Raw genomic sequence first — 16731 nt, forward strand, 5'->3', positions numbered from 1 at the left:
AAGTAAAATAATATCCTAATCTGAAGAAGTAAAAGGTACTCACAAGAAGTTACCAATAGAAGAGAAATCACTTAATCTCTATGCCCTAGATTTCTCAACAAGAATTGGATTTGATTTTTATTTGTTCTTATCATTAGGTTTCTTTAAAACTTGTTTCGTTTGATCATTGATCACTTGTATGAATTGCTTTTATAGTCCTCATTCCGAAAAGTGCATTTGAAATAGCAATTAGACTTCACATCTTAGTTTTCTTCATTTTCGAAAATTAAGTGTGGTGCAAAGAAAAATTCTTACATTGGAATTTAGGGTTTTACATCTATATTGATTTAGGAACAATTGCATGAAAATGGAATTATAGTGAGCATCTTGTTTGTTTCATTTTCTATGATGCATATTGTTTGTGTCTTCCCTTCCTTAGCTAGATTTTCATTGAAGAAAGATTCCATTTCGTCATGCTAGATTGTCATTTTAAGGAATTTAGGTGAATTTGTGGTGAGCCATAAAACTGAAAATTAATTTAAGATCAACTTAAAATTTAATGAATCAACCTAAGCAGAATTTGTAAAATTAACGTAAACCCATTAAGGTCTAGTATAGAGACGTGTTTTTGTGTCCTTAAATGTAGGAGCTATCATTGTTTTCTTGCATTGCATCCTGGAAGTGAAATCCCATTCCATGTATGTGAGTTTATAGGATCATACTCCACGTACCTTTGGGTATATTGGTGGTGCTCCATGCATGTAAAGTATATGGGAATTATCTCATCGAACGATTATGCATTAGACAACAATACTACAGACTACACTCCCACATACCGTCGCATATATTTTGGGAGTCCCCAATTAGTTTCTATCCATTCATAGGTGATTGAGTCTACCATCTTATAAATCATGATACACCAAACAAAACATTAGAGGATATTGGTTTCCGTACATTAAGTCCTTGGTTCGCCAAGGTGTATATTGCAGTTCACAGTTGCTTGCTAATCCTTTATTCCTAGATTACCCTCTTTTTTATTTCTTTATTTTTGTGTTAATAAAATCTACTATCCAATGTGGAACAAAAAGATCCCCACTCCATCATTTGTGTCGAATGAAAAATAAACCTCCTCTTCCACCAAAGGATACTCTTGGTCATCTTCAAAAGCATAAAAGAATGCAAACTATCAAATTGGGAAACTCAGAAACTACTTATGGGCCTCCTCCTAAATCCAATCAACTAGAATCATCTATCCCCTTGAGTACTGAAGTTGAGGTTACATATACTCTTCTTGATGAAAATAAGACAACCGATACTGAATTGCTTGAAACTTTGTTTCCTAAGGTTATCCAATCTAACCTCCCTGAGTCAGAAATTTTATTTCTTGAAGTCATTGAACCTGAGGAACCTCAATCATATTTACATGTTACTTCAGTTATTTCATCCTGTGTTTCATTGTATGAGAATGATTTGTATTCTATATAGCTCAGCCCCAATGGTGAACCACTTCCACCTGGACTTGTGAGTATCGAGGGGATCCCACAAGAAGATATCCCTAAATTAAATGGGAATCTAGGAGAATACCAATCGACACATGTCATGACGTCTCATATATGGTGTTCATCAAACTCCATTAATGATGATTCTATTTGACTTTATCTTTTCCAAAGAACGGTTATGGGTACTGTTGCTAAATGGTATGTTGAGTTACCCAAAGCTTCATTCCATGATTTCAGCACCTTAGCCACAACCTTTGTCACTCACTTCCAGTTGCCCATAAGATATGAAATTGGAACGAAACTATTAACCATCTTCAAATAATATGATTCAACTCACATTTGGATCACATTCATGAGTGGAGGTGTCATCTCTCATTGGTAAAAACTTATGTTCCCAATCAATTTCTCATGGAATGGTTCACCAAATCCCTGTTGGCACCCATAATAGAAGATGTTTCCAAAGGTGGAGTTGTGACTAAAGAGAAAGTAATTGTGTGTGCATAATATTTGTATTTGGTTTATACCCAATCTTGGACACTCTATGATAAGATATCAAACGCTATGATACCTTCGATTATTGTTCCTCATCTTCCTGTTAAGGAATATCATGCTGCTGATGGAATTATTAGTTCTACCATATTGCAGATGTCAAGTAAACCATCTAGTCTTTCTCCACCCACATCTACTCAAAACCATCAATCCCATCCTTCAACGGCTTTTGCTTCCAAGATAAATGGCATTTCAACTGATAAAGGTCATTCTCAATAGAAACATGGAAGGAAGAAGAAATGGAAAGGTAATAAGAACAAATATCCCTCTCCACAGGATAAACAGAAAGACCATTCTTCTAATGAGAAATAGAATCCTCGATATCCTTGCTTGATTTGCAATGAGGACCAATTTACACAGAATTATCTTCACCATGCTGAAGTGAATCAATTTGTTAAGTCCTTCACTTCTCCTACAATGTTGATCAACTTGTTTCCTAATCAAGAGACTCATATGGTTGCTCGGGACCCATCTTCCTCTAACATGATTTTGATTCTTTCCTCTTCAAAATCGAGATATGATGTTTTAGTAGCTACTCAGAGTAAGGATTATGGTAATGCAAATCTACTGAATGGTCAAACTACTGATCAACCTACTAGTTCAGCACCATCCTCGTCATATCCCACTCCATCGTCGATTTCCATTGAATTGACTATTACAACTCCAAAGGTCATCATTCATAAGTCATCTTTCAACCCTCATGAAAGAGACACTCACAATTATAATGTAGTTGAATCCTTGGCTTAGTCTCCATCGGCTATGTCAACTCTTCAGGTGTTGCAAAATTGTTCGGCCCAAAAGGAGCCTTTACTTTCAATTATTAGATTCTTGGATTCATTAGATTCCAATCCTTTTGTTTTCTCTCATGAAAACTATATCCCTCAGCTTCTAGCTCAATTAGCTTTTATAATCAAAGTCGTCATCCATGGTAAGAATATTCATCATTCTATCATGGATAAGGGAGCCTCAAATTACATTATGTCCTTGTAGTGTTGGAAAGCAATTGGTTCTCCTCAACTGAGTCAGTCACCTACTACATTGAAAGCCTTTTATGAGAGAAGATACAAACCTTGTGGGATTTTTAACTCCCTTCAAATTGAATTGGGGGAAAATATGTGTCCATAGAAGTTGAAGTTTATTGACAAACCTCTCAATTAAAATCTTCTATTAGGTTGTACATGGGTTTATGCCATGGTTTATGTCATCTAAAATTACTTCCATATGATCTCCTTTCTTCATAAAGGTAGGATTATAGCCATAGACCAACTCACCTTTTTTTCTTCTGATTCACATGTTACTGGAAGTGTCCCTCTTGTAGGGGAAACCCTACAATCATATCATCATGTTGAAGTTGGATTGTTGAAGGATTCTTCGCTTATGGGGACCTTTCCACTCCCTCCTCCTGTCCTTCTCGACAACTCATCTTCAGTAGCCTATGTCAACATGATATATTATTCTACTATCTTAGCCGATTCATGGAATGTACCAGATGAAAGTGACATCCAAAGTTTTTGTGATTGAATGCCACTAAGCCCCATTGAGCTAGATTACGAAGCCAATTATTTGTGTTGTGACGTTTCTTCATTTGATTCTCTTAATTGGGTAGATAGATCACTAAACTATGGCACGTCTTCTGATCCTTTCTCATGTGTATTCCCTACTGATGAAATCATCATGGAGTCGGACAACACGCCATAGGATCAAGATCACCATAATTTCTCCTTACCTGATTCCATTGTGGATAATTTTCAGTGATGTATATTTACCTAATTTTGTCGATCCTATTGGTGGCTAGAATTATCCTACTTTTTGGTCTCTATCCTATCCCAAACATACCACCTTAACCCCTGTTTTAAACCTAAAGGGATATCTATTCCTCTACTTTCTCCCAATTGCGCACATTCCTGCACTCCTCTTATGTTTTTCATATTCAAAGGTTATATATGTACTTAATCATTAATTTATAGGTTTAATATCTCAAAATGTCTTTGCAACTAATATATATTCTTTTCCTAAGTAATTCGATGAAAGAAAAGTGTTAATCTATGTGAAAGATTGTATTGGTTCATGAATCATGCTTGTACCAATTAGCATTCTTTCACTTTCGAGGTATCTGTCAATTCTTTATTTGACTCACTGCTTATGGAAGAGACAACTTAGTAGACTACTAGATTTCTTGCTAAGAGATCAGTTTCCTTACTGGGATTGGTGTTTAAAGAAGAAGGAGGGATATGAAGGTTGGACTTTGGCTACAAAACCCCTGTTTAGACTTTTTGAAAACAACCAAAAGGCTTAATATATCATATTGTTATATTTTTGTTGCAGCAAAGAGCTGAACTATGTATTTAATAGGGTTTATGTGTAGATGTTAGGGGGTGACGTTGTATTAAAATTTTGCTACTATTTGTAATCTCTGAGTATCACCATTTTTGGGCTGGATCGGGGATCCGAAATGTGTATTTGCTATTTTCAAAACTTAATACAAAGGAACATGCCAATTGTGTAGTTCTCTGTTTCGATATCGTTGTGATGCTCCATTTGAGTGCTTGAAGTTTCTCTTTTGTTATAGAGAAATGAGTTGGTTGGCTAGGGCCCAACCAACCCAACTCATTCTCCCTTTGTTAAAGGTGAGATATATTTATTTTTATGCAAGGTTGGTGAAGCATATCATTTTTGGATTCTTTCTATAACTAATGAACTATAATTTCTTGCAATTGTGGGATTTGGATATAGGTGTGTGCATGGTTAATTTGCATTCACTTTTACTTCCTTACATTCTTTCTTGCAAGTTTGTGCTACCTTTTTCTTTACAAAGAAAACGTACATCTAAGCTTCCTGCACTGGTGTGTTTTCATTTTAGCAAGATTGAAAGTTTCCTTTATTCGTTGCAGCTAGTCGTTCTTATTTCTATAGGTCTATTACTCATTTTCAAATAGTGTTTTGATTTTTAGTGAAGCGTATTCCAATATTCAAGTTAAGATTTAGATTTGATTAATGTCCATAAGCTTTCACTACAACACTGTTATGTTATTTGGGTTTGTACCTGCACTCATTGCTCGAATTAATATTGAATTTATCATAAGGATTCCCTGAGTTAAAACGATTATTTGTATAAGGTTGCAAATCTAATTTATTCAATAAACATTCAATTCAGGAAAGAGCTTGCTAATGTTTGAGTCAAAATAGTTTCCAAGTAAAATAGTTTCTTATTTTAATAGCAATTTCCTTTGGTTGTGAAAGCACTTTTCATTTCCGAGCATGAGATTAGTTAATGGTCCATTTTTCTTATAGACGTTCACTTTATAGTTTTTTTTCACCTTGCTTTCATTTTTCTTAGTTAACACACTTTTATTTCCTACAACTGATTTGGAAAGAAAGTACAGGGTCTCTGGTTTCCTAGTATAGGAACCTCTGTCGTAGTATAGGAATTGACATTCCGAGTATAGGAACAGAGTGCTCTAGTACAAAGGCTCAGAGTTCTTGTATGCAGGTCAAGGTATTCAGTAAGGGCCAAATATACATACTTCCAATATAGAAGCTTCTCTGTAGTACAAGAACCTTGTTGGGGTACACGAACGACAACTTGGTACATGAAGGAAGATCTTAAGGAAGGGAACCATCCTAAGTAGTTGGATGATTCTCCTATCTTACAACCATACTGAATAGAATATCAAATAGTTATTTTACCGATTCAGATTGTTCATGATGAATTGAGAGTTTCCTTTATTTGAATTTCTGCAAAGCACATTCTTTTCATTCAGCACCAGAGTTTTCTTGGTATTCATTGTCATGTGATCTATCCTTTTGATTATACAATTTGTAATCAAAGAAGTAGGAATACAATTAGATAAGTTTCATATCATTTCTTGGCATTTCCTATGCTACGTCTCAAAGTGAACGAAACCCTGGGTTGACAAATTAAGTGTTGAAAGGAGTTTGCTTAACTGCAATTCCTGCACCCAACATTTTGGCGCCGTTGTCGGAGAGGCGTCTCTAGAGATTGGTAAGAACTTTCTTATTTTCTTTCCTTTGTTGTAGGGGTAGGTCCGCTTTTATTTTTTCTGCAATGTGCTTCTATTGTTGTAAGATTTCATAGTGTTGATTTATTTATTCATTGGCAACATTTGATTTAAGATTCTTTTTTGTAAATTTAAAAGTTTTGTCAATTTTCTTGGATTTTGTTTTAAGATGAATGACTAAAAGGGGTATAAGTCCAAGGCCTAATAAGGGTTGAGGGAACACTGATAAATATTATTCTCTTTTAATTTTTTTATTAATCAATTCTGAATCTCCCATAATAGAAACTCTCTTAGCTCCAAGTTTTCTTACAATTTGTAGTCCTAAGGTTAATGCTTCATACTCTGCCATGTTGTTTGTGCATTTAAAGTTTAATCTAAAGGCATGGCCTTCAGAATGATTATTTTCCATGTTGTGAATCCAAACTCCTACACCTGCTCCTAATCTATTAATAGAGCCATCAAAATCTAAATGCCATAGAGACTCATGAAATATGTTTTCACTATCAGGGGCTTTGTATTTTTCTTCTATAGCTGTGGTTTCATTTTTGTCATTGTCTGAATTGTACAATATAAATGAGTCCATATCAAAATGAATGGAGTATATTGGGTAATTCTGTGGTTTTTCTGAACTACTTACCATGTATTTCGTTAATGTTTCTCTGTAAATTTTTCTTTGCTGACCAACATAGATATGGTGGCATATGACATGTCCAACTCTAGAGATCCCTAAAATTTTGCTCCCCATGAGCGAGATAATAACATTCAATACTTGGGTGGGATATTAGCAACTCCTATGTCCATAACAATACTCTTTCCTGGGCATTGGACTAGAGTGACACACAAATATTTAATCAGGCCAAGGCATTTGACTTGGATAGAATCAAAGGAAAACAGGGCCTTGTATGGTCTGGTGATATCTAAGTTTAATCTCTCCATGATTTCTTTAGGCATTAAGTTATGGCATGCCCCTGAGTCTAACATATCATTATTTAAGATTTTATCATGAACATTTAAGCTAATGTAGAATGGAGGGATACCCCCTTGTTGATGTTTTCCATTTACTTCTGGACCAAATAAAAACTGAGGTTGATCATCATTAAGGTTTACAACATCTTCTCCTTCACCTATGTTTAATATTTCAGTGATTTGTGTTATGTATGATTCATTTCTCACTAGCTCGATCAAAGGAACTGATATTTTCAACTTGGCTATCTCAGTCTTAATGTTGAATGGAAATTGAGCTTTTCCTGATTGTATGAGATCTTCCTTAGAAAATGTGGTCTGTGTACCTTTATCTTCTTTCTCAACATTTGGAAATTTAGTTCGCGTTTCAGCAGTTTCGTTTTGAATTCTCTTATTTGGGATAGTTTGATTAACAGTTTGAGTTTGAGTTTCAGCTGAAGTTATATATTCATTTTTTGGGCTGGAAGTCTCCTGACTTCCTCTATAGAGAATTTGTAGAACTTGTTGGCATTATGGTTCAGGAATGGCTATATGTTACAGGTGTTGTCCTTGATGGCAACCCATTCAGGTGATAGATCTCTGTACTTCAAGTCAGCTGGTTGATGATCTATAAGGGGTACGCAGGTACAACTTACAGAAAGTGCGTACCCGCAGGTAAACCATGCAGCAACCGTGTCCCGAGACGCAGGCCAGCCGTTCAGGAGGTGCGTCCACCCAATGCACACATTTCAAGGCAGAGAAAAGCACATGTGGGGGTTTCTTGTGTTTTACTCCTAGTATCTAGCCGACGGTATTGTGTTATTATGGTGTCGACTCGTGGTATTGTTCCATGATTTGAGGAGGAGCTTGCTTATATAAAGCAAAGGAGATCACTTGGCTAAGCATCTTTTGGCAATTGAATATCTTTAGATCTGAAATTTTGGGTTATGGTCTTAAAAGCTTGATCTATATGAAAAGGAAGTTGAAGGCGAATCTGTGAAGGGTGATCTTTGAGCGCATGATCAGATCTGAGTATCTGTGCCACTCTAGTGAACTGTCTATTTAGCCCTAATCAGAAGGTCGCAGGTGTTTATCAGAAAAGATGCGTGGGGACGCAGCACAGTAAAAGGAGACCTGCGTGGGGACGCAGGACAGACCAAGTTCAGGTGCGTCCGGAATGCAGTGCAGTAACAGGAGATCTGCGTGGGGGCGCAGAGAGACTAAGGTTCAGGTGCATCCATGGAGCAAAAAGACGCGGCGCGATAGCATTTCTGGGTGCGTCTCTGCAGCAAATTACGCGGCGCGATAGTGTTTCTGGGTGCGTCCCTGTAGCAACAGGACGCAGTGCAGTTCAAGGAACAGTGTGTGGGCACGCAGTGCAGCAGAAGGATACCTTCGGGTGTACGCAGGAAAGCAGAAGGTGAATTGCGTCGCGACGCAGGCCACAGAAGGGAAAACTGCGTCTCTGTCTTAAGATGTTCTGTTGATTGAATTTCTCTGTTGATAAAGTGTTCTGGGTTAGTTCTGTTATTGCTGATCTGATAACTGTAGTGGACTGTAACTGTTATATTCTTGATGATCATTTGATGCTTTATGAAAAGAAGTAGGGGGTTGTAGCTCCCTTCCAGGAGAAGACTGGAAGACGAGAGAGAGTTGTAGCTCTCTGTAGGTTGCAGCCTGCGTACTGGTAAAGGACTGCACCAGTACAAAATCATTGTAAAAGGAGTTTCTAATTTGAAAGAAGATAGAGACATATTGCAGCAGGTGGTTTTCACCCACATTGGGTTTCCACCTTACATCTTGTGTTCTTTGGTGTGACTATCTGTTTTCTTGGTTCATGCTCATTATTTTATGGTACTGACATGCAAAAATAATTCAAGATCAAAAAAAAAAGGAAGATTTATTAATTGCTAGATAATACTGATTCACCCCCCCCTCTCAGTATTATTTCCAATAATTGGTATCAGAGCCGGTCCTTCAGAGAAGCTTGATCGCTTGAAGGTAGATCGTTCATCATGAGCAACTACGAGAGAGAAGCATCAATCAGGCCACCGATTTTTGATGGGACAAACTTCAATTATTGGAAGGTAAGAGTTACTGCATATCTTCAATCTCTTGGTACTGAAGTTTGGGACATTGTAGAAACAGGCTACGCTTTTCCTTCAGCTACTCCTACAGATGCAGCTGAGAAGAAGAAGTATGAAACTAATGCGAAAGCAGTCAGTACTCTATTAGGATGTATATCCCAAATGGAATTCATGACGGTAATGCACTACAAATCCGCAAAAGAGATATGGGACAAAATTGTCACGAGCTATGAAGGAGATGAACAGGTAAAGCGTGCTAAACTTCAAACTCTCAGGATTCAGTATGAGACTCTCAATATGTATAATGATGAAAGTGTGGCTAATTATTTTCTTCGGGTAGATGAGATTGTTAATTGTATGAAAAATTTGGGTGAAGAAATAAAAGAGGCTATAGTGGTTGAAAAGGTTCTAAGATCATTGTCCCCCAAGTTTGAATCTAAAGTATCTGCAATAGAAGAAAAGGAAAATCTACGAATTCTCACTATGTCTCAGCTACATAGAATTCTAACGGCTTATGAAATGAGAAAGGGAGGTCCATCAGACAGAAGAGAAGATGCTTTCAAGGCATCAGGTAAAGAAGATTATTATGAAGCAAGCCATGTCCCAGAAGAAGAAGAATCAAATTTTGTCAGAAATCTTCAAAGGGGTTCTGGAAGATTCAGAGGTAAGTTACCTTTTAAATGCTTTGCTTGTGGAAGAGTAGGTCATTATGCTGCAAAATGTCCTATAAGGATAAAGGAAAGGAACCTGCTAGATGGAACAAGAAACAAAGTGCAAATAAGAAAATCTACTACACCCATGAAGATAGTGATGGTCTATCGAACAGTGATGAAGATGAACGAGGTAATGAATATAAGTTGTTAATGGCATTTGAAGATGATGATTATATGGATGCTGTAGATGTGGATAACCTTTATGAGGAAATTACTAGACTCAAGAGATGTATAGAAGAAAAGAATGTGATCATTGATACTCTACAATTTCAATTTATGAAAAAGAAAAACATCTTGAAAAACTAGAAGGTGAAATTGTTGGTCTTAGAAAAGAGATTGAGAAAACAAAAGCTATTAATCTTAAGTTTGTCAAAGGATCTGAAACTTTGGATGAGATTATCAATGTGCAGCAGTCTCCTCTAAACAAGACAGGTCTGAGCTATAATGGAGAAACCTCTCAAGCATCCACCTCAAAGAGTTATCTTGATGCGGCAAGAAGAAATGGGCAAAAGAACAATGAAGATCATCAGGTAAAGCAGGGATGAATTACAAACATAAACTATCAGGGGGAATCCATCTTAAGGATGAACAAAAGCTACAACCAGCCACAGGTAAAATCTTCTCAATTTGGTTCAAGAATAGATGAAAATAAAAATTACAATCAGTTGGCTGGTAGATTCAATAACCGCAGAAGTTTCTTCAATGGACAATGCTTTTCTTGCCATAACTTTGGTCACAAAGTAGCTCAATGTGTTGCATATAAAACGATCATGACTAGAGAAGCTCAAAAACAAAGAAGTATGACAGGGATTACAAAAAGGACCTATAACAATTTTTCGGTTCTTGAAAATGAAGTTGAATGTTCTATTTGCAATAATTTTGGTCATGAAGACTCTGAATGCAGGAGCAGGTTTCAGCAGAAAAAGGAACAAGCCTCAAGCACCAAAACATGGAGAATAAAGGAACCGCAAACATAAAGATGCGGGATAGCTTTTTATGCAGAGGGACAGGAAAATCTATGGTACATTGACAGTGGATGTTCGAAGCATATGACAGGTGATAAAGAAAAACTTGAATCTTATTCTGCTCTAGAAAAGGGAAAGAAAGTCTCTTTTGGAAATGATACTCCTGCAACTATAAAAGGAAAAGGCATTGCTCAGTTAAAAGAAAAGGTCAAGGCTGGAAATGTTTTGTATGTTGATGGATTAAAGCATAATCTTCTAAGTGTCAGCCAGATGTGTGATCAAAGAACCAAGGTTATATTCAGATCGAATGGATGTCTTGTTCGTGATCTTGATACAGGTAAAACAGTGCTCAAAGGTAAAAGAACTCCAAATAATCTGTACATATTTGAAGAAGGACAACAACAATGCTATCTGAGCAAGGATGAAGAGCATTGGTTATGGCATCGAAGGTTGGGACATCTAAGCTTCTCACAAATAAGGAAAGCATGCAAATATCAGGCAGTTTGCGATCTTCCAGATATCAAAATTCCTGACAACACCATATGCAAATCATGTCAGTTTGGAAAACAAACCAGAACTAACTTTCCAGAGAAAGACGGATCAGCTAGCATGCCTCTTGAGCTAGTACATACAGATACATGCGGTCCCTTCAGAAAGAGAACACCTCGAGGAGAAGAATACTTGATATTATTCATTGACGATTTCTCCAGGTTTGTCTGGTTAGGACTTATGAAGCAAAAAGATGAAGCATTCGAAATATTCAAATCCTTCAAAGCCTTGGTTGAAAATGAATCAGGTCACAAAATTAAGTGCCTCAGATCCGATAGAGGTGGGGAATTTACTTCAAATGAATTTTTCGATTTCTGTGAAGAACATGGGATAAGAAGAGAATTCTCTACAGCAAGAACTCCCCAGCAAAATGGAGTTGTGGAAAGAATGAACAGAACAATCCAACAAATGGCTCATGCTATGCTTGATGAATCAGGAACTCCCGCAACTTTCTGGGGTGAAGCTGCACATGCTGCGGTTGTTATTCTCAACAAAACAAATGTCTGGGTGAACAACACTCAAACTCCTCATGAGCTTTGGAGTGGTAGGACTCCTTCGGTAAAGCACTTCAAAATCTTTGGGAGCAAATGCTATATCAAGAACACTGATGAGTAGCTTGGCAAACTTGAACCTAGAGCAGATGAAGGCATTCTTCTTGGTTACTCTCCATATAGCAAAGCATACAAATGCTACAATAAAAGAATTGGCAGAATTGTTGACAGCATTGATGTTGTGGTTGATGAGAAGGGATACATTCCTAGGCAAGTACATCGTGAAGACATCGAAGAAGATGAAGGCTACCCTCAAAGACAGAATGATGAAGAAGAAGAATCTCAAGAAGCACCTCAAGAAGAACCAGAGGAGCAAACAAGAATAGAAGAAAAGACTCCATCCAGATATGTTCAGAAGAACCATACAGAATCTCAGATTATGGGACAGAAAGATGCAGGTGTACAAACTAGAAGAACAGTTGCAGAAGCTTCAAGCTATTTGGCATTACTCTCCTCAACGGAACCACAAAATGTGAAAGAATCATGCAAAGATGAATGTTGGGTGAAAGCAATGGATGAAGAACTTGAGCAGATCGAAAAGAACAACACTTGGGAGCTGGTTCCTAGACCAAAAGATAAGAATGTTATCAGGACAAAATGGGTCTTCAAAAACAAATTGAATGAAAATGGAGAAGTAATTAGAAACAAAGCCAGACTTGTTTGTAAAGGATATGCGCAGCAAGAAGGAATAGACTTCGAAGAAACCTTTGCTCCTGTTGCAAGACTTGAGGCCATCCGAATGTTTCTTGCTCTCTCAAGTTTTGAAAACTTCAAAGTATTTCAAATGGACGTGAAATCAGCCTTTCTAAAAGGAGACTTGGAAGAAGAAGTATACATTGAATAGCCAGATGGGTTCATTCTTGGAAATGATCCAAACCTTGTATGCAGATTGAAAAAGGCCCTCTATGGTCTCAAACAAGCTCCAAGGGCTTGGTACTACCGCTTGGACAAATATCTTCATCAACAAGGCTTCTCAAAAGGTTCAACAGATAGCAATCTTTATATAAAAGTTGCAAATGACAAATTGCTAATACTTGTTGTGTATGTAGATGAAATTATTTTTGGCAGCAATGAAGAAGCTATGAGTCAAAGCTTTGCCTTGGCCATGCAGAAATAATTTGAAATGTCCTTACTAGGAGAACTGACATATTTACTTGGTTTGCAAATCCAAAAAAAGGAAGGAGGAATCTTTTTATCTCAAACCAAGTATCTCAAACAGATTTTGAAAAAATATGGCATGGAAGATGCAAAACCAGTATGTACACCCATGGTCACAAGATGTAGCCTTAGTGCAAATGATGAATCTGCAGCAGTACATCAACCAACCTACAGATCTATGATTGGAAGTTTACTTTATTTGACAAGTACCCGACCGGACATCATGCATGTAGTTGGAATAGTTGGAAGATTTCAGGAAAATCCGAAGGAGACTCATCTTCAGGCAGTGAAGAGAATTTTCAAATATCTTCAAGGGACTCAAAATTATGGCTTATGGTATCCTAGAGATACAGATCTTACTCTTCATGCTTATACAAATGCAGATTGGGCCGGAAGCGTGGATGACAGGAAAAGCACAAGTGGTGGTGCGTTCTTTATGGGTTCCAGACTGGTATCTTGGTTCAGCAAGAAACAAAGTTCAATTGCCTTGTCTACAGCTGAAGCGAAATATGTTGCTGCTGCATCTTGTTGCACCCAACTCCTTTGGATGATGCAGACCTTGCAGGATTTTCAAATCACTTGTACACCACCAATACCCATCTTATGTGATAACACAAGTGCAATCATCATCTCCAAGAATCCTGTTATGCATTCAAAAACCAAGCACATACCAATCAAGTACCATTTTCTCCGGGAACAAGCACTTGAACAGAAGGTCAAGTTGGAGTATGTTCCTTCTAAAGAACAAGTTGCGGATATTCTCACCAAACCATTGCCCAGGGACACTTTTGAGTGCCTCAGGAAAAAGCTGGGGGTTGTTGATGCATCATCTTATTGTTGAACCTTTTCTGATTGATGGTACAGGTTCATGGGGAGCATATAATGCATTGTTGAGGATGGTCAGAAGAAGATCTTGTAAATAGTTGCAATATGTCTCTATCTCTTTCATGGGGGTTCTTTGTTGCAGATCTGGGGGAGCATGAGCTTAGGGGGAGCATACCCCTTTTCCCTTGATGACAAAGGGGGAGAATGAAGCTGAAGTTTGTGAGGTTGCCATCAAGTCCAAAGGGGGAGATTGTTGGCATTATGGTTCAGGAATGGCTATATGTTACAGGTGTTGTCCTTGATGGCAACCCATTCAGGTGATAGATCTCTGTACTTCAAGTTAGCTGGTTGATGATCTATAAGGGGTACGCAGGTACAACTTATAGAAAGTGCGTACCCGCAGGTAAACCATGCAGCAACCACGTCCCGAGACGCAGGCCAGCCGTTCAGGAGGTGCGTCCACCCAGTGCACACATTTCGAGGCAGAGAAAAGCACACGTGGGGGTTTCTTGTGTTTTACTCCTGGTATCTAGCCGACGGTATTGTGTTATTATGGTGTCGGCTCGTGGTATTGTTCCATGATTTGAGGAGGAGCTTGCCTATATAAAGCAAAGGAGATCACTTGGCTAAGCATCTTTTGGCAATTGAATATCTTTAGATCTGAAATTTTGGGTTATGGTCTTAAAAACTTGATCTATATGAAAAGGAAGTTGAAGGCGAATCTGTGAAGGGTGATCTTCGAGCGCATGATCAGATCTGAGTATCTGTGCCACTCTAGTGAACTGTCTATTTAGCCCTAATCAGAAGGTCGCAGGTGTTTATCAGAAAAGCTGCGTGGGGACGCAGCACAGTAAAAGGAGACCTGCGTGGGGATGCAGGACAGACCAAGTTCAGGTGCATCCGGAACACAGTGCAGTAACAGGAGATCTGCGTGGGGGCGCAGAGAGACTAAGGTTCAGGTGTGTCCCTAGAGCAAAAAGACGTGGCGCGATAGCATTTCTGGGTGCGTCTCTGCAGCAAAGTACGCAGCGTGATAGTGTTTCTGGGTGCGTCCCTGCAGCAACAGGACACAGTGCAGTTCAAGGAACAGTGCGTGGGCACGCAGTGCAGCAGAAGGATACCTGCGGGTGTACGCAGGAAAGCAGAAGGTGAATTGCGTCGCGACGCAGGCCACAGAAGGGAAAACTGCGTCTCTGTCTTAAGATGTTCTGTTGATTGAATTTCTCTGTTGATAAAGTGTTCTGGGTTAGTTCTGTTATTGCTGATCTGATAACTGTAGTGGACTGTAACTGTTATATTCTTGATGATCATTTGATGCTTTATGAAAAGAAGTAGGGGGTTGTAGCTCCCTTCCAGGAGAAGACTGGAAGACGAGAGAGAGTTGTAGCTCTCTGCAGGTTGCAGCCTGCGTACTGGTAAAGGACTGCACCAGTACAAAATCATTGTAAAAGGAGTTTCTAATTTGAAAGAAGATAGAGACATATTGCAGCAGGTGGTTTTCACCCACATTGGGTTTCCACCTTACATCTTGTGTTCTTTGTTGTGACTATCTGTTTTCTTGGTTCATGCTCATTATTTTATGGTACTGACATGCAAAAATAATTCAAGATAAAAAAAAAAGGAAAATTTATTAATTGCTAGATAATACTGATTCACCCCCCCCCCTCTCAGTATTATTTCCAACAGAACTTTGGTCACAGGAGCTTCTGTTATTTTTTTAGTTTGGGTTTGGACTGATTTCTTAGTGGGAATTTCAATATTCTTTTTGCTTCTAAGGCTATATTGCTTGTGAACTTCATAGATAGTATACTCATAAACTTGTTTGTAGTCAAAGGACTCCCCAGATTCTAATTTCAATTATTGTAACATGTACATTTCTTGTTCTTCCTGAGTAAGAAAATCAATGTCTTCATTTTTAATCCCTAATAGGTTAATCTGAGTGTCCTCCTCTTCTTCATGGTTTTGTGAGCCCTGAACATAGTTTTCCTGGAAGGGTGGTCTAATCTATTGATCTGGTATAGCATCTCTTTTTTTCCGAGTATTAGGTTTCTTCCTAAAGTTGGGGTTGCTAATTGGGGGTGCTTGTTGATTCTCCCACCGAGTTTTTCTTTCCATGGTTTCTAATCTATCCATTATCCTTTCTACACTTTTAGCTAGACTATCTATTCTACCATCTGAAGTGGATGCTTCCTCCTTAATGGAAACTCTTTTCTCATTTCTTATCCTAGCTTTCTTAACTAATAAATTTGCTTCTACGCTAACAACATTACTTTGCATTTGTTCCAATGTTTTAGGGTTTCTTTCACTCAATTGGTAAGACACATCAGTGTCAAACCCATCAGGAAATTTTATTAGTGCTAAGTCTGGAGGAGGTTCAATATTTGCAGGGATTGCATTATAGATGCTATTAAACCTAGTACAATAATCCTGAACAGATTCATTAGGATATCTTATAATGTTATCATATTCAAACAATATTTGTAATGGGTTTTTCTCTCTTTCCCATCTATCAATAAACAATATATGGAAAGCAAATAAATCTACAATATGATTAGTAGGTAAACCTTTGAACCATATTTTAACATCCCTTGTCAGTGTTTGGAAAAATAGCCTCATTTGGACATCAGACTCATCAATCTCATGCAATTCAATGTAATCAGTCATTTTATTCACATGTTGTTTGGAAGTGTAATGACCAGTAGCATCAAACAAAAATATTTTACTTTGATAGTCTTGGGGCATGGCATGTAGTTGGGCGGGTAAAACCAAAGGTGCATATCTGTCTGCCGTGGCTGAGATTTTGGTTTGATTGTGGGGCCAATTGGTGGTGCTTGAAGAAAGACTTGAGATGCTTGTAGATGAACTTGAGATGTTTCATTGCAGAGTAAACTGAGG

Source organism: Pinus tabuliformis, chromosome 5_2, assembly GCF_031772625.1.
Source record: "Pinus tabuliformis cultivar Carrire ecotype Pingquan chromosome 5_2, CPIR1, whole genome shotgun sequence".
NCBI classification, from domain to species: domain Eukaryota; kingdom Viridiplantae; phylum Streptophyta; class Pinopsida; order Pinales; family Pinaceae; genus Pinus; species Pinus tabuliformis.